The sequence below is a fragment of the Suncus etruscus genome, chromosome 1 (assembly GCF_024139225.1).
Source record: "Suncus etruscus isolate mSunEtr1 chromosome 1, mSunEtr1.pri.cur, whole genome shotgun sequence".
NCBI classification, from domain to species: Eukaryota; Metazoa; Chordata; class Mammalia; order Eulipotyphla; family Soricidae; genus Suncus; species Suncus etruscus.
The window spans coordinates 67,797,379-67,815,844 of record NC_064848.1 but is presented as its reverse complement, the minus strand read 5'-3'; the positions used below and the strand labels follow the sequence as shown (position 1 = coordinate 67,815,844).

The 18,466-nt window shown below is 37.6% G+C and overlaps 1 protein-coding gene across 1 annotated transcript in view; it reads right to left on the bottom strand.

Moving 5' to 3' along the window:
* LOC126007743 (histone-arginine methyltransferase CARM1-like) overlaps positions 1-18,466 on the bottom strand; it is a 255,607-nt gene that overhangs the window by 48,259 nt on the left and 188,882 nt on the right.

Sequence of the window (18,466 nt, the reverse complement as noted above, 5' to 3'; positions counted from 1 at the left end):
TAGATTCCTATATCTATTCCTATATATTCTATTCCTATATATTTTATAATATAAATATTTTTTTCTAATTTTTTCCTTATTTAAACATCTTGATTACACATATGATTGTGATTACGTTTCAGTCATGTAAAGAACACCCCCTTCAACATGCCTACCACCAATGTCCCAAATCTCCCTCCATCCCACCTCACCCGGATCTGTACTCCAGACAGGCTTTCCAATTCGCTCATTCATTCACATGATCATGGTAGTTCGCTGTGCAGTTATTTCTATAACTGCACTCACCACTCTTTGTGGTGTGCTTCATGAAGTGAGCTGGAAGTTCCAGACCTCTTCTCATTGTCTCTGAGGATGGTTGCAAACATGACTTTTATTTTTCTTAAAACTGATAGTTGAGTGAGACTATTCTGCATCTCTCTCTCTCTCTCTCTCTCTCTGTCTCTCTCTCTCCCTCCCTCCCTCCCTCCCTCTGACTTATTTCACTCAGCATGATAGATTCCATGTACATCCATGTATAGGAAATTTTCATGACTTCTGTCTCCTGATGACTGCATAATATTCCATTGTATATATGTACCACATTTTCTATAGCCATTCGTCTGTTGAAGGGCATCTTGGTTGTTTCCAGAGCCTGGCTATTGTGAATAGTGCTGCAATAAATATAGGTGTGAGGAAGGGGTTTTTGTATTGTATTCTTGTGTTCTTAGGGTATATCCCTAGGAGTGGAATTAGGCTGGGTCAAATGGGAGCTCAATTTTCCAGATTTTGGAGAATCTCCATATCGGTTTCCATAGAGGGTTGGATTAGACGGCATTCCCACCAGCAGTGGATAAGAGTTCCTTTCTCTCAACATCCCCACCAGCACTGATAGTTTCTCATTTTTTGTGATGTATGCCAATCTCTGTGGTGGTGAGATGGTAATCTCATTGTTGTTTTGATTTTGCATCTCCCTGGATGATTAGTGACGGAGGAGCATTTTTTTATATGTCTTATGGCCATTGTATTTCTTTTTATCAAAGTGTCTGTTCATTTCTTGCTCCCAATTTTTTTGAAGGAATTAGATGTTTTTTCTTGGTAAAGTTTCTGTCAGTGCCCTGTATATTTTGGATATTAGCCCATATCTGATGGATGTTAGGTGAATAGTTTACTCCCACATCAGTTGGGGAGTGGCTCTTGTATCATGGGCACTTTTTCCTTTGAGGTGCAGAAGCTTCTCAGCTTAAATGTATTCCCATCTGTTGATCTCTGCTTCCACTTGTTTGGAAAGTGCAATTTCCTCCTTGAAGATGACTTTAGTCTCGATGTCATGGAGTGTTTTACCGACATGTTGTTCTATATATCTTATGGTTCATGTTTGTTATCAAGGTCTTTAATCCATTTGGATTTTACCATTGTACATGATGTTAACTGGAGATCTATGTTCACTTTTTTGCAAGTGGCTAACCAGTTCTGCCAGCACCACTTGTTGAAGAAGTTTTCCTTACTCCACTTAAAATTTCTTGCTCCTTTGTCAAAAATTAGGTTATTGTATGTCTGGGGAACAATGTCTGAGAACTCAAGCCTATTCCACTGATCTGAGGGTCTGTCTTTATTCCAATACCATGCTGTTTTAATAACTATTGCTTTGTAGTACAGTTTAAAGTTGGGGAAAGTAATGCCTCCCATTTTCCTTTACCCTAGGAGTACTTTAGCTATTTGAGGGTGTTTATTGTTCCATTTGAACTTCATAAGTGTTTGATCCACTTCTTTGAAGAATGTCATGGGTATTTTTAAGGGAATCGCATTAAATCTGTATAATGCTTTGGGGAGTATTGCTGTTTTAATTATGTTAATCCATGAGCAGGGTACGTGTTTCCATTTCCATGTGTCCTCTCTTATTTCTTGGAACAAGGCTTTATAGTTTTCTTTGTATAAGTCCTTCGCGTTTTTGGTCAAATTGACTCCAAGGTATTTGAGTTTGTGTGGCACTATTGTGAATGGGGTTGTTTTCTTAATGTCCATTTCTTCCTTATTACTATTGGTGTATAGAAAGGCCATTGATTTTTGTGTGTTAATTTTGTAGCCTGCCAACTTGCTATATGAGTCTATTGTTTCTAGAAGCTTTTTGGTAGAGTTTTTAGGGTTTTCTAAGTAGAGTATCATGTCATCTGCAAACAATAAGAGCTTGATTTCTTCCTTTCCTATCTGGATTCCCTTGATATCTTTTTCTTGCCTGATCGCTATAGCAAGCACTTCCAGTACTATCTTGAAGAGGAGTGGTGAGAGCAGACAGCCTTATCTTGTACCAGAATTTAGAGGAAAGGCTTTTAGTTTTTCTCTATTGAGGATAATATTTGCCATTGGCTTGTGGTAGATGCCTTCAACTAGATTGAGAAAGATTTCTTTCATTCCCATCTTGCTGAGGGTTTTTTTTTTAATCAAGAATGGGTGTTGGACCTTATCAAATGCTTTCTCTGTGTCTATTGATATGATCATGTGATTTTTATTTTTCTTATTGTTGATGTGTATAATGTTGATAAATTTACAGATGTTAAACCATCCTTGCATTCATGGGATGAAACAACTTGATCATAGTGTATGATCTTCTTGATGATGCATTGGATACTATTTACCAGGATTTTGTTGAAGATCTTTGCATCTGCATTTATCAGGGATACTGGTCTGTAATTTTCTTTTTTGGCAGAATCTTTGTCTGGTTTTGGTATCAGGGTGATATTGGCTTCATAAAAGCTCTTTGGGAGTGGTTCCTGTTTTCAATTTCATAGAATAAGCCTGGCTAGGATTGGGTAGTAGCTCCTCTTGAAGAGATTTGAAAGAATTCAGTTAGTGAATCCATCTGGGCTTGGGCTTTTCTTTTGGGCAGATGTTTGATTACAGTTTTCAATTTCCTCAATAGGTGATGGGGGTGGTTTAGATATGCTACATCCTCCTTACTTAACTGTTGAAGGTGATAAGTGTCCAAAATTTTTCCATTTCTTCTACGAATCGACGTTTAGTAGCATAAAGTTTCTCAAAGTAGTCTCTGAATTACCCTTTGAATCTCATACAATATCTGTCGTGATCTCCCCATTTTCATTTCTAATTCGGTAATCAGATTTCTCTCTCTTTCTTTGTGAGTTTTGGCCACTGGGTCTATCAATCTTGTTTATTTTTCAAAGAAACAACTTCTGCTTTCTTTGATCTTTCGGATTGCTTTTGTGGTTTTCCCACTTCATTGAGATCTGCTTTCAGCTTTGTTTATTTCCTTCTGTCTTGCTATTTTTGGTTCCTTTGGTTGGTCTTTTCTAATTTTTTGAGCTGCGTCATTAAGTTTTTCAGTATGACCCTTCTTTCCTTCCTGATGTGTTGGCTTGTAGATGCTATAAATTTTCCTCTCAGGGACCGCTTTTGCATGTGTCCCATAGATTCTGGCAGTTTTGTGTCTCTTTATCATTTGTTTCCAGGAAAGTTTTTGATTTCCTTTTTGATTTCATCTCAGGACTCACTGTTTGTTTAGTTAGCAAGAGTGGTTTAATTTCCAATTATTAAAGGTTTTTTCTTCTGTGCGGGCTTTTGTAGTTCACATCTAATTTTCATGAGCTTTGTGGTCAACAAAAGGTAGCCTGCCAAGATTTTATGGAGGTATGTTTTATGTGTCAGCATGTAGATCTATTCTGGAGAATGACCCATGGTACATTGGAGAAGAATGTGTATCGCAGGTTTTTGGGGACGAAGTGTCCTATATATATCTATCTAGTCCCTCTTTTTTTCCATTACTCTTTCAGTGCTAGTATGTTTTTGTTGGATTTCAGTCTGGTTGACCTATCAAGTGTGCATAGGGCCGTGTTAAGGTCTCCCACAATTATTGTGTTATTATTGATTTCTTCTTTCAGATTTGTCAGTAACTGTATTAGTAATTTTCTGGTCTCTCATTGGGTGCATATATGTTTAATAATCTGATTTCTTCCTGTTGCACATATCCCTTGATTAGTACATAGTGTCCATCTTTGTCCCTTACCACTTTTCTGAGTATAAAGTTGGTGTCATCAGATATTAATATGGCCACCCCAGCATTTTTGAGGGTGTTGTTTGCTTGGATTATTTTCCTCCAGCCTTTGATTTTGAGTCTATGTTTGTTCTGACTATTCAGATGTGTTTCTTGTAGGCAGCAGAAGGTTGGATTCATCTTTTTGACCCATTTTGCAACTCTGTGTCTTTTAATTGGAGAATTTAGTCCATTGACATTGAGGGAGATGATTGTCATAGGATTTTATGCCATCTTTGTAGATAAGTTTGCTGTGTTTGTTGGTCTCTCTTGTCTTAGAGTAGACCTGTCAGTTTTTTCTTTAAGGCTGGTTTTTCATCTGTGAAGTTTCTGAGCTGTTGTTTATCCATGAAGCTATGTATTCTTTCTTCAAACCTGAACATGAGTCGGCCTGAGTGCAGTATTCTCAATGAAGCATTCATTTCATTCAATCTATTCACAATATCCCACCACTGTCTTCTGGTTGAGAGTTTCCTGTGACATGTCTGCTGTAAGTCTTAGGGATGCTTCTTTGAATGTAATTTTCCTTTTTGATATTGCTGCTTTCAGTATTCTATCTTTGTCTGTGGGATTTGTCATTGTAACGAGGATGTGTCTTGGGGTGTCTTTCTTTGGGTCTCTTTTAGCTGGTACTCTTCAGGCATGCAGGATTTGACTTTAACTCTGGGAGTATCTCTTTGATGATGTCTTTGACCATTGATTCTTCCTGGAGATCTCCTACCTGGGTCTCTGGGATTCTAATGATTCTTATGTTGTTTCTGTTGAGTTTATCAAAGACTTCTATTTTCATCTGTTCGCATTCCTTGAGTACTTTTCCCATTGCCTGTTCATTTGTCTTAAGGTTCTTTTCCAATTTCTTCTGCTGTGTTGTTTTTCTGCATCTCATCTTCCAGTACTCCGATTCTCTCCTCAGCTGCTGTTACCCTGCTGGCGAGGCCATCCATTGAGGTTTCCAGTTGAGCTGCCGTGTTTTTCAGATCTGTTATTTAAATTTGGAGTTTTCTGATTTCTGTCTTTGTGTTCTGTTCAAATTGGTCATGCTTTCTTTGAGTTCAACAAACATCTTTCATATTTCTATATTAAGTTCCGTATCCAAGAGGTTAATCAGATGGTTGGAATTTTTTAGGTCATTCGAGCTGTCATCTTTATTCTCTGTGCATAGTGTTTGCCTGCGAGGTTTCCCCATTGTCACACTTGTGGTGTGGTTTTTCCTGCATGTTGTGGTGGGGTACATTGGTAAGAAAGAGTGTGCTGCTCTTATGCTGCCTCTAATTGACAGTTTTTTGGGGGGTGCGTTCCCTAGTCCTCTGAGAAGATCTTCAGGTATTCAAGAAACACAGTCAGGCACAGGAAAAATTTTCCTTGAAGTCCTCAGAGTGATCAAAGGCACAGCAGGGCGGAGCCTCTGCAGGCCAGATAGCTCAGCTTATTGGTTGGCGACCCCCACAGCCAGACTTTACTCACTGGGCAGCTTCAAAATGCAGTTTTTGGGGGGTGCGCTTCCTAGGCCTCTGAGGAGACCTTCAGGTATTCAAGAAACTCAGACAAGCACAGGAGAAATTTCCCTTGAAGTCCCCAGAGTTATAAATATATTTTAAAATAAATTTTAAATGGAATAAAGACCTTGATATCAGACCTGAATTCACTCATTAAATGAGGAAAACATAGACTCTTCATGACATTGATTCTATATGCATCTTTAACCATTTTTGGTTTTTTGGTTTTTGGGTCACACCCGGCAATGCTCAGGGGTTACTCCTGGCTCTATGCTCAGAAATGGCTCCTGGCAGGCTCAAGGGACCATACAGGATGCTGGGATTTGAACCACTGACTTTCTGCATGAAAGGCAAATGTCTTGCCTCCATGTTATCTCTCCAGCCCCATCTTTAACAATTTAATACCATTGATTCAGAAAACAAAAGATAAATACATGGGACTACATCAAATTAAGAGGCTCCTGTCCCACAAAAAAAAAATTCTTGACCTGAATAAAACGACATTAAACAGACCAGGAGAAAACATTTTCTCACCACTCATCTGACAATGGCTCAATACTTTCATCTTAATCAAAGTGTTTATAAAACTTAATAATAATAAACCCTATGCAAAAATGGGTGGAAGGGATGAGCAGGAACTTCTTCAAAGAGTACATAGATCCCAGTTAGGTATATTAAAATGATATATACCATTGATAACCAGAGAAATACAAAGTAAACAACAATGAGGTATCATCTCACTCCAGTGAGATTGACATATATAAAAAGAGTAAAAGGCAATTGTTGTTGGCATGGATCTTGGGAAAAAGTAATCCTTGTTCTCTGCTGGTAGGAATGTTACCTGATTCAGTCTTTTTTTAAAAACAATATGAAAACTTTTCAAAAATCTAAAAATTGAACTTATATACATAACTTACCAATTTCATTTTTTGGAACATACTTCAAATACCCAAAAACTCTATTCTAAGGAGATATTTGTATTCCTATGTTCATTATAACACTATTCATATTAGCTAAAGTCTGGAAACAACCCAAATGTCCAAGAACAGATGACTGGGTGTAGAAACTATAATATGCATGCATGATAGTATACTTTCTGACTTTAAGATGTAATCATGCAATTTTCTACTATATGAATGAAACTGAATAGAATTAAGTAATCCAGAAAAAGAGGGGCAGACACAGAATGGTCTCTATCATATGTTAGGTATAAAAAGGCACAGTAAGAGATTAAAAAATGAGTGAAAGCAACAGAAATAAGAACTGTTCTATAGAACTAAGTTTATTGTGGCAGTGCTATATTCCATATACAGAGGGGTAAGGAGTAATGAAATAGTGAATTAAGGAAAGAGGCAGAGTGATGGAGAACTCTTAGAAAATAATGGAGGGGAATTATATACTCTAGTAGAGGAAGTGGGATATTTAAATGAATGCATAAAATCTTGTCATTGATAGTATTGTAAACAAAGAAAAAGTTAACAAACTTATTTAATTCATTAATCTTTGATTTAAGGAAAAGCATTGAAAAAATACCATTTAGCCATGTCATCCATTGTGAACATTTTCTCATGCGTAAGTCTCTTGGAATTCTATTCTGTGAAAACAAGGCCTAAATGTCCCAGCATTTGTACCCTGATAATTACTACCCCTCTGAGAGTGACATTTTTAGGTTTCTTTTCTCTTCCTACATTGACTTCTGCCATCATTTGTACATTTCTACCTGTGTTATTGATCATCTAAATATTTTCAGTATTTTTAACCTCAATACTTCATGAAAACTAATTTTCTCTAAATTTCTAAATTTCCTTTAATAATATTTTCTGGTTTTTGTTACTTAATTTGTTTTGCTCACTAATATCACAATCTTCATTATCCTGAAGGAATGATGCTTCCTACCTCTCAATTGTACTCAATTTCCATTTTTCCTTTTTGCCTGATTCACTGTTCCAAAGAGCTTTCAATATAAAAATTAAAAAATGTTAATATAATTTATGTCTTATTAATTAGAAATTAATTAAGAAATTAAGAAAAAAGTGGATGGTACCAGGGGCAAAGCAGTCTCATGAGCATTGAGTAAAAGTGAAAAATAATCACACCTAAATACCCAAAGTCAACAACAATAGAATCAGATACCCAAACTACACCAAACTATACACAAAAGGGACTTTTTACACTAGCAGTTTAAGGACTAAGGGTGGAGGGATAGGATGCATTCTGGGAACAGGGAGGAGGGAAGTCAACACTGGTGGTGGGAATTGCCCTAATTCACTGTTACTATGTACCTTAAGTATAACTGTGAAAGACTTGTATGTAATTCACGTTGGTCTCAATAAAAATTAAAAAATAGTTTATGTAATGATAATAAAATATTCCTATTTCATAAGCCAGTTTGAGTATAAATGAGATTAAGCATTATTAAGAGCATTAATATATTAAAATTAATATTTTATCATATAGTTTTTATTCAGTAAAAAACAAAAAATTACCTGCAAATGAACAAAAATATAAAAATAAAGACCATTTGTATTCCTATAATTTGGATATAAAAGGGTATATTTACTAAAAGATGTTTAAATGTATCACTTTATCAAAAATAATATTTTATAGTACATATTTTATAGTACATACTTTATAGTAATACATTATTCTTTTTATACAATTGTATTTTAGATCAGTTCTCCAAATCTTTTATTTCATGATATAAATTAAAAAATAACAATAAGTGACCAGAGAAATAGTACAACAGGTGAGGCACATGCCTTGTATGTGGCTGAACCCAGCTTGATCCCAAAAATGGGTCCAAACACCAAAATGGGTCCTCTGAGCACTGCTAGGAATGATACTTGACATAGAGCCAGAATAAGTATTGAGCAATGCAGAGGGTAGCCACAAATAAATAATAATATTAATAAATAATTTAAAGCATCTCCAAGATGACATGAAAATAGCCAATAAGTATATGAAAAATTGTTCATGGACACTGTTTCTTAGGGACATGCAAACCAAGTCATATTCATGAGACTGTCATATCAAAAATACCATACACAACCAGTGCAGAATAGGTTATGGTAAAAAACAAACTGATTCACAACTCATTGAATGTTATTTGAATTTAGCCTCTATTGAAAATAGTGTGGAGTCTTCTCAAAAAACTAAGTATAGTACTCTGAAATAACCCAGTGATTTCACTTTTTGCAATATATTTCTAAAACTCAGAATCATTAATAATCTGCACTTTCTATGCACTGCTTAGTACTACAGCCAGGACATAAAAACAGCCCTAATTTTCAATGAGAGATTAATGGATTTAGAAGTTGTGGCATATAACACAAAAAAATGGTATGTACCCACAAGGAAAAAAAAACAAAAACAAAATCTTGCAGTTTGCTGCCGGTTGGATGGGTATGGAGAATATAATGCTAAGTGAAATTATCCAGATGGAGAGAAGGAACCAAATGATCTCGATTTTCATGATGTTTAAAAGAAACAGGGATATAGATAATATCTACTGGTAACAAGCAATGAGGGCTAAAGCACAAACTATGAGCAGTAGGTTAGTGGAAATTGGTTGACAGAAAATAATACAGGAAAGGAGACGGCCATGGGCACTAGAAGTGGTAAAATGAGATGAGGTGATTAATTGTACACCAAGATTATAAATTTAAACATTATTGTAAACACCTTCCAACTATAATAAAAATTTAAAAATAATGTTCTTTGCACATGGGGTTCACTTGGAAAGGACGTTTACAACTTGAGATATTTAAGTTGGGAGTTGTAGCCAACAGTCTGACCAGCTCTCATAAATGTCAAGAATTTCAGTCCCTTAATATTAGCAAAATTTCTTTGAAAATAGTTTTGTATATTTTCTATGATTGTTCTGTAATATATTTTATTAGAATATTTTATAGATTTATCTTAATTCATTTAATCAACTACATGATTGAACATTTAAATTATAGTAAGATATTTTTATATTAATATAATGACCACAAGGCATTTAAGTCTGTATATACACTCCCTTTAATTTCACTTCCTTCAAACTTAAAGGGCATATGGTTTTAAGGATTTCTGATTTACATTGCTTTATTGAGTGAAAGGAATTCCATTTCTAAATTTCAATCCCTATCTAAATTTTTACAAAACGGCCTCTTTCAACCCATTTATCAATCAGGCCAGCATGCCAAATGTGGAAGTTTTTCTGGAGGAGCCACTAGTATAGGATACCTAATCATGATGTGGGTCAGATGGTGAGAATTTATAGAAAACATTCCTAGATATTTGAACCTGTTAAGAAATCAGAGATATCTAGTTATACTTCAGAAAAAATGTAAGAGCTATCAGCTATCATATTGGACTTAAAGAAAAATTTCAGTTGAATTATTTGACTGATAGAGAAAACTTGTAGAACCAAGGAGATAATATAGCAGTTGGGCTGTCTTTCACACAGCTAACCTGTGTGCAATACTTAATAATCTATATCATTCCACAAGCATTGCAAAGAATGACTTCTGGGGTCAAAGCCAGGAGTAAGCCCTGAGCACTGTTAGGTGTGGAATCCAAACAAAAAGTAGCAACAACAAAAATCAAATCCCAAAAAGGACATTTGTCCAAATGCCCATTGACATATGAGTATAATGAAATTGAGGAATATAAACATAATGAAATACAACTCAGTGATAATGAAAGATAAAATCTTGTACTTCGCTACAATATGGATGGAACTAGATGGTGTCATATTAGGCAAATTAAGTTAGAAAGAGAAAAATACCAAATGATCTTCAAAGAATAGACAACTTAAATGCTCATCCACAGGTAACTGGCTAAAGAAGCTATGATAGATTTACTGAATACTATTCTATTCTTTTTATTTTTAAAATTTTTATTGTGACCAAAGTGCATTACAAATCTTTCACTGCATCATTTATGGTACATAGTGACAATGAATGAGGGGCATTCCCACCACCAGTGCTATCCTCCCTCCGCCCCTGTTCCCAGTATGCATCCCATATCTCCCTCCTCTACCCCCCAGTATGCTAGTGCAACTGGTCTCCACTTTACAGCTTGTTGTAGATTGAGCATCCATTCCACCATCATTGGAGATAAAAAGGATAAGAAAAAGGGGAGAAAGAAATTTGGTGACAACAACCAAAAAAAGAAAGAAGAGAGAGAGAGAGAGAGAGAGAGAGAGAGAGAGAGAGAGAGAGAGAGAGAAAGAAAAATGGAAGAAAAAAGAAAAAAAATGGACCTGGCAAATAAAAAAAATCTCTAAATAATAACCACAAGTGTGAAAAAGAGAAAAGTGGAAGAGAAAAGAGAAGAAAAATAAAGTTAAAAACTAACAAATCAAAACAAAACAAGAAAAAGTATGGGTGCTGGAGTGGTAGAGTTTGGCGTTCCCCCCACTTTTTTTTTTTTTTTTTGCATAGACACTGTAAGCATTGAGGGAGAAAGAGAATTCCCATGGCCTAAGAGATTCAGGGTTTCTCCATCTTTGAAGCATGCCATCATGGGGTCAAACCCTGGCTCCATATATACTCATTACCCCATCCCAAAGGCTTTTTTGTGAGGCCAGGAAAGTTTCCTTTCGGTTGTGTTTGAGAAAATCAAGCCACAGTAGCTAGTGATCTTGGTATTTGCGCAGGTTATAGCTCAGGGTCTAGGATAGAGTCTCTAGGTCTTAGAGGTTCCTATCCATCATTGTTGTGGTGTTCAGTTTTCTGTAACACTTGCTCCTTGTTTTTGTTCAGTTCCTAAGCCAAAGCCTAGGATATTATGGATCCAAAGGTTCTGCTCAGTCTCTGTTGTCCAAGTTGGACCTCTGCAATAAGACATCTTGTTGTTGTTGTTTTTTATGTGTCCTGGACTATAGCCTAGGGTAGGATTTTCCTTATTAGTCCCAAGGTAGGCTCTGTTCAGTCACAGTTGTCAAAATCATTTTTTTGTTGTTAGTGCTCTTATTTTTCACAGTTCAAAGGACGATATCTCTTCTGATTTCCATTTAGTGTTAGGTGATGTGATAGGACAGCCTGGTCTTAGGTCAAGTTTTTCTTTCCTCGTTGTCATATCAAAACTGGCACAAATTGGTGCCAGAGTAGTGTTATAAATCTCCCAATGGAGCTTAGTTCCTGGTGGTGTTGCCCGGAGCTGTATCATTTCTACGTCGGGGATCTGGGGTTTCAGATTGGACTAACACAATCCAATCTCCTGGGGTCTGATTGTATCCACATGACACATGTTCAGGATGGGAGGCACTCTTCTGCTATAAAAAGTGAGTTTTTATCCCTAGAAGATAAGATCTTGTTTCTGTGTCTATGGTTTCCCCCCCCTTTTTTTTACTGTGCCCATACAAAAACATATGGTGTAATATTGTGCTGCTGGTGCTATTCTGGGCAAGGATGACAGGCTGCATACACAGTCTCTGTCGTCTGGTTTTGTTCTGAGCTTTTATCCCAGTCAAGGCTTTTTGTACCAAGCAGCACCAAAAATGGTAAGGATAGAGAAAAAATGTATATATTAAAATAGAATAAATAAAACTGAGTTAAAAAGAAAAGGTATTCGAATAAAACAAGTGGTGGAGGAGGCTACTTGTATATTTAGGAATACACATCTTAAGATGTATTGTTATACAGGTATTGAGCTTCCATAGGCAATATAAGACTCCCAATTAAGTCTTTTGATATATTCTTGTGGGGAGTAAAAGCCAAGGTACTTTTAGATTCACAGGCCTTGGAATTGAGTTTGAGAGATGTTTTGCTGCATTATGAGACCATATAGTGTCTTTGAACTGGGAGTTTTGCTGAGGCCAATTCCTATATCTTGCAACAGTCCATGATTTGGTGGGGGTGAGAGGGCCATCAAGATTGAGTCATCAGGCGTGCTGGTTGTAGTTCTTTGCCGATGTATGAGAACGGGGACCCAGAGGGTGCCTTTCACTGAGGAGCTGGAAGGTGGTCTGTTGGGGCAGGGGTCAATTTTGGTGCCTACCGAGTTAGGAACTGAGGGTAAAGAGGGTTAAATTAGGAGAAGATAACAGATCAGGATTGAAAAATGAAGAGATAGAGGAGAAACAGGGGTAGGGAAGAGGCAATACATGACAGGGGCTATATACAATACATATATATGAATTGTTTGTTATTTCGGCTTGGAGTAAGTACAGAAAGTCACGTCCATAAAGACTGATTTTAAAGATCCAAATCTTTGGTGTTCCGTTTCCTTTCCTAGGAACAGTCTAAAATGAAGAACATTTTTAGATAATGCTTAAAAAGTATATTTGTCGCTTGGGCACATTGCGCCTGCACAGATATAAAAATGAGTATTAGTAAGAAAAGACACTGCTGCAAGGGTCCAGTATGAATACAGGAGGATTTTCCATCCTCCCTCCTCCCCCCAGAGCCCAGTTGCCAAACCTAGCCCTGAAGACCAGTTTGGCATGGGGGGATCTCGGTCTCCTGGACTAGGTGGTCAGCCCAGGAGGCCATTGGCCAGCTGTCTGCCCAGATTCCCAGCCATACCCATAGGAGAGGAGCAGGAATCCTGGCACGTGGGATTTTCTGGGTCCAGCTGCAGCCTTCCTCTCTAGTTTGAAAAAGAATGGAATTGGAGTTTCCCTCCTCCCCCCTCCCCCCCAGAGCCCAGTTGCCAAACCTGGCCCTGAAGACCAGTTTGGCATGGGGGATCTCGTTCTCCTGGACTAGGTGGTCAGTCCAGGAGGCCATTGGCCAGCTGTCTGCCCAGATTCCCAGCCATACCTGTATATTCTATTACATAAAATTATGCAATTATGTCTTGGGGGGGGTAAATGAATGGAAGTACAGGAATCCTATTTTTGTCTTTTTAAGGCCACACCCATGGTGTTTCAGAGTTAACCCTGGTTTTGTTCAGGTGAGGAGAATTGATCCTGCAAAGGATGTGTAAAGGACCATCCTGTGTAGGTGACAGCACCTGAGCCATCTGCATACAAGGCATGTGCTCAGTCCTTTGAGTTCACTCCTCAGCCCAGAGGTGATAAGGTGGGTAAAATGAAGTAAAAGACAATTCCAGGTAGTTTCATTTGTTGAATATGAATTACTACAGCAAATAAACTGGTGAATAACAATACCTAAAATTAGTAAAAAAAAAAAAAAAAAACAAACCCTGGTGTCCAGGAGGAAAAGGGAAGAGGGAGATGAGTGAGCAGAAGTATTTTTCAGAGGTGAGATGGTTGTGGAACTTTGGCAATGTGACAGGTGACAGTTATACACAAAACCTCGAATGTTCCATAATATTCTAAGTCAGTGGTTAATGCAAATATTAAAAATTATAAAAATAGAAGTGAATATTGGGGCCAAACTGTGGTGCAAGTGGTAGGGTATTTGCCTTGTACGTACTAACTTAGGACCATGGTTTGATCCCCCAGCATCCCATATGGTCTCCCAAGCCAGGAGCAATTTCTGAGTGCATTGTCAGGAGTAATACTGAGTGTCACCGAGTGTGGCCCAAAAAGCAAAAAAATATGTAAATATTAAAATTACAAATAAAGAGTATGAAGCAGCATTTTACTGTCTCTTCTTTTTCCTTAATACTTCCTCAAAATATGCCTACCCCCTTGCCTGTAATAAAAGATGCTGAGTACTATGCAGGACCCTCTTGAACCACTGGTGCTCAATTACTAGTGTGCAGAAATCAGGGCATTTGAAAGTATGTTTTCAAGGAAGAGTAAATGGGTCCCTGGAGGAATGAGTTAGATATGAGTGGAAAAAAAAAGTCCTTGCAAACAAAATTAGTTGGAAAATGAGAGTGAGAAAAAAAATAGCAAATGAGGATGAAAGGTGCAAAAAGAAGGGAGGAAGAAGAGACTTCTTATTTTTCTATTTTCCTCCTTGGGGTTATTGAAAAGCCACTCTTGTGACAAGAATGTTCTCTACACTAAACAAATGTATGTCCATGATCATTGCAGAAACTCTAAAGATGAAAAAAGAAAGTCACATAAAACTTTTATGAAACAAATAAAGCCAACCTCCTGCTTTTTCTCTCTCCCTCTCTCTTTCTATCTGTCTCTCCCTCTCTCCCTCTCTTCCTCTCTCTTACTCTCTCTCTCCCTTTCTCCCTCTCTCTTACTCTCTCTCTCTCTCTCTCTCTCTCTCTCTCTCCGTGACAACTATTGTACTTGTAGCTGTTTTGTTTTCTTCAGTTGATTTTCCAGAATATTCGACAACCAGGCAAGAAGGAATCAAAAAGACAGACAAGTTGCTTTCTAGACTTGGGAAGAATTCTTTTAACCAACTTACAAAATAGTCATAAAAATATGTGACATCTGTAGAAGCAATTCATAGTCTTGTGTGTGTGCCCTTGGGTGGGAACTATATTTTACATATGCTCTTAGATGATTTAATTGTTCTTGATCACAAAGTTTTCCTCTGTAGAATGTGTATATCTGACAGCAGGTGCCATGTTTACTTTGCCCATCTAGCAGAGTTTTTGGCACATGGAAAACATCCAGCACTGGTTAATTATACAGCTAACCTTGAAACTCAAATTTCCATCTTAGTGGGGAGAGTTATTGTCACCACACTGGCATAGGTCAATGAGAAAAGATCAGTTTCTCCCTCTGTCTCTCAAATCTGGGTCTCTGGTACCAGGTAAATAAAGAATTAAATGTAAAAGGAATTTAAGGCTATTCTTTTATATCTCATAAATGCTAGCAAGTCTGACAACTGTGAGAGAATGATTCAGATGTCTGGGGAAATGTTTAATCATGAGAATTCTAAGGAATAAAATGTTACTAAGTATTCAGTTTGACATACTCTTCCAAGTTTTCTACCTTCCAATATCTGAGTGCTATTTCACAAGACTGTAAAACATTGATATTGCAAATGTTATAATGAAAAGAAGTCATGTCTGCTGCAATTGATGATTGGCCTGTGAATAGAGAAGTCATGTATCTATTTGTAAATGCTTTTAGAGATCCTGAATATATATGTACACATATAATTTATATTCATGTGTTTGAATCTATATATATAGTTCCCTGTATTATATTGTAAAGAATATCTTATATTTAATTCATTAACAAAGGAAATATCTGTCAGATATATTTTAATATTTTACCTGTAAAATTATTCTTTGGCATTTTATTTATTTTGAGTTAAATTTTTTATTATTTATATAATTACAATTAGGATGAACTTCAAGAGAAGTATGGATTGTTGAAATATATTTCTTCTTCAAAAGTTTATGTTCAGGGTTGGAGTGGTGGCGCTAGAGGTAAGGCATGTCTGCCTTGCATGTGCTAGCCTAGGATGGACTGCAGTTCAATCCCTCAGCATCCTATATGGTCTACCCAAGCCAGGAATAATTTCTGAGCGCATAGCCAGGAGTAACCCCTGAGTGTCAATGGGTATGACCCAAAAACAAACAAAAAAACAAAAAAATAAAGTTTATGTTCAGATGGAATACTGAATAATGAAACTGTAGAATATAAAGAGTAAGAAGGCAGTTTTGAGGGCCAAGATATACTGAATCAAGGCACCACATTGGTTTGTTGCTGATTTTGCTCTTCAATATTCTTCAAGTATCCTTTGTTGGTTTGTCACTCTATATATCACTGTTGGTAGATTTTCCATTTTCTCCCTGAGCATTTCCAGCTATTTATGGAGGGGTTTGTTTTTTGGTGGGAGGGGCTGAGTGGAAGTTGATTTATACACACTCTCAATGACAGAAAAGATGTCTTCCAGGGGTATGTGCTTTCCTGGAGCTACTTGGCTTCAAGTTTCTTGTCTCCACTTCCAGCTTGGGACTCTGGGAGGCTGAGGTGGGGGGGGGGGGAGTTGTCGATAGGCAGAGAAAGCCTCCCAGGGGCTGTTCAGATCGAAATTGTGGAACTCCTGTGCCAGCTCCACCGGCTTGGTCAGCTCCACTTAGCCTGACAAGGGAAAATCTCTTCTCAAGTGATGGCCCTCAAATTACCTTTAAAAAGGTAATTTGGGGCCTCTGAGTTCTCACTCACAGACTCACACTGGTTCTTCACAGGTTCCTGGTTCAGTCATTTTTTTGTCCACACTGATCTCTGGTTTCATCCCTTGAAGATCATGATAGTGTCTTTCTGATTCTGTCTCTATAAGTCCAGCATTGTTGACACTTCAGGACTGTCGCTAATTCTGTCTTCTCTCACTGGGCCTCTTTAGGTCTGATCCTTTGACTTTACTTAGTTCATAACTATATACACATGGGTAAGAACTGCTGTGTCTGGCATGTACATATGATGGGTCAAAAAAATAAGCTGCTGTACATTTGAGCATAAGCATGGAATCATAGAGGAAGTTACCCTACCAGAGCTTCCTTTTATTTTTTATTAATATTTTTATTTAAACACCTTGATTATAAACATGATTGTAGTTGGGTTTCAGACATGTAAAGAACACCCCCTTCATCAGTGTAACATTCCCATCACCAATGTCCCAATCCCAACCCCAGAAATTTTCTCTGTTTGACATTTCCATGTTCTCTATAGTGAGACTTAAAAGGACCAATTAAATTTACTATATAACCCCTCCCTTTCCTTGCCTTTCCACTGTAACCCTATGGTGCTCAAGGATGCCCTTCATTTACAGGCTTGCTGGCTTATTACTGGTGTCCTGGAGGCTGTTTTTGTCTGTTGCTCTTTCTTTCTATTTCTTTTCCCTGAGATGTATTGTTTCCTTCTTTATTATTATTTGGGGGGGTGGTGGCCACACTCAGTAATGCTTAGGGGTTATTCCTGGCTATGCGCTCAGAAATTGTTCCTGGTTGGGGACCATAGGAGATGACGGTAGATCAAACCACGGTCCGTCCTAGGTTAGCGCGTGCAAAGCAAACACCCTACCACTTGCGCCACCACTCGGGCCCCAGTCATCTTTATTATTTTTAAATAATAATTACTTTAAGCATTATAGTTACAGAATTATTCATGGTTGAATTAGTCAAACAATATATACCTTCCCTTCACCAGTGCATGTTTCCTATCACCAGTGTTGCAAATATACTTCCTACCCCTTTCCCCTGCCTGCCTCTGAGCAGGCATTTAACTGTTCTCTCTCTCGCTCTCTCTCACTCTCTTTCTCACTCTCTCTCTCCCCCCTCTCCCCCCCTCTCTCTCTCCCTCTCCCCCCCTCTCGTTCCCATATTAGAATTGTGGTTTGCAAAATTTCCTTTGGGCCACACCCATTTGATGAGGGGTTACTCCTGGATATGTGCTCAGAAATTGCCCCTAGCTTGGAGGGGACCATATGGGACACTGGGGCGCTTGCAAGGCAGATGCTTTACATCTAGTGCCACATCTCTGGCCCCTATTTGCAATATTTTTAATGAAGGAGTACTATGTATATCATTTTATCCCCTTTCAGCACACTGGTTTTTTTTTTTTTTTTGCTTTTATTTATTTTCAGAAAAGTCAGTTTCAATTATGATCGTCATAATGGATCCTCCTCTACCCTAACTGCAAAACTGGCACTTTGTTGCAAGCTTACTGCCATGATTGGTCCTCCTGGCCCTCATTTCTTTTGTCTCTGGTTACTACCATACTATCTGTTATCTTATGTTGGGTTATACCTTATTTTACCTAAAACAAAGTTTATCCCAAAGTTACTTTGTATCTGCTTATTTACAACTTAGTTTCACCCAAAACAAAGAATGTCTTACTTGTAAACCTGGGTGCGTTTATTGCTCAACCAAGGGGGTGATCAATTAAAACAGTAGTTCTGTCAGGCAGTGAGTTCCATACTAGTAAAGACTGCCAGACTACACGTGTTTACCCCTCAGCCTGGTTTGGGTTATTTCTTTTGTGTCCCTGATTCAGACTCGTTCACCTGTTCTTGGAGATATGGTGCATGGGGTGATTTTACAATCATATCCCACAGAAGAATGAGATTATTATATGTCTATCCCTCTCCCTCTGACTCTTTTCACTCAGTATAATAATCTCCATATT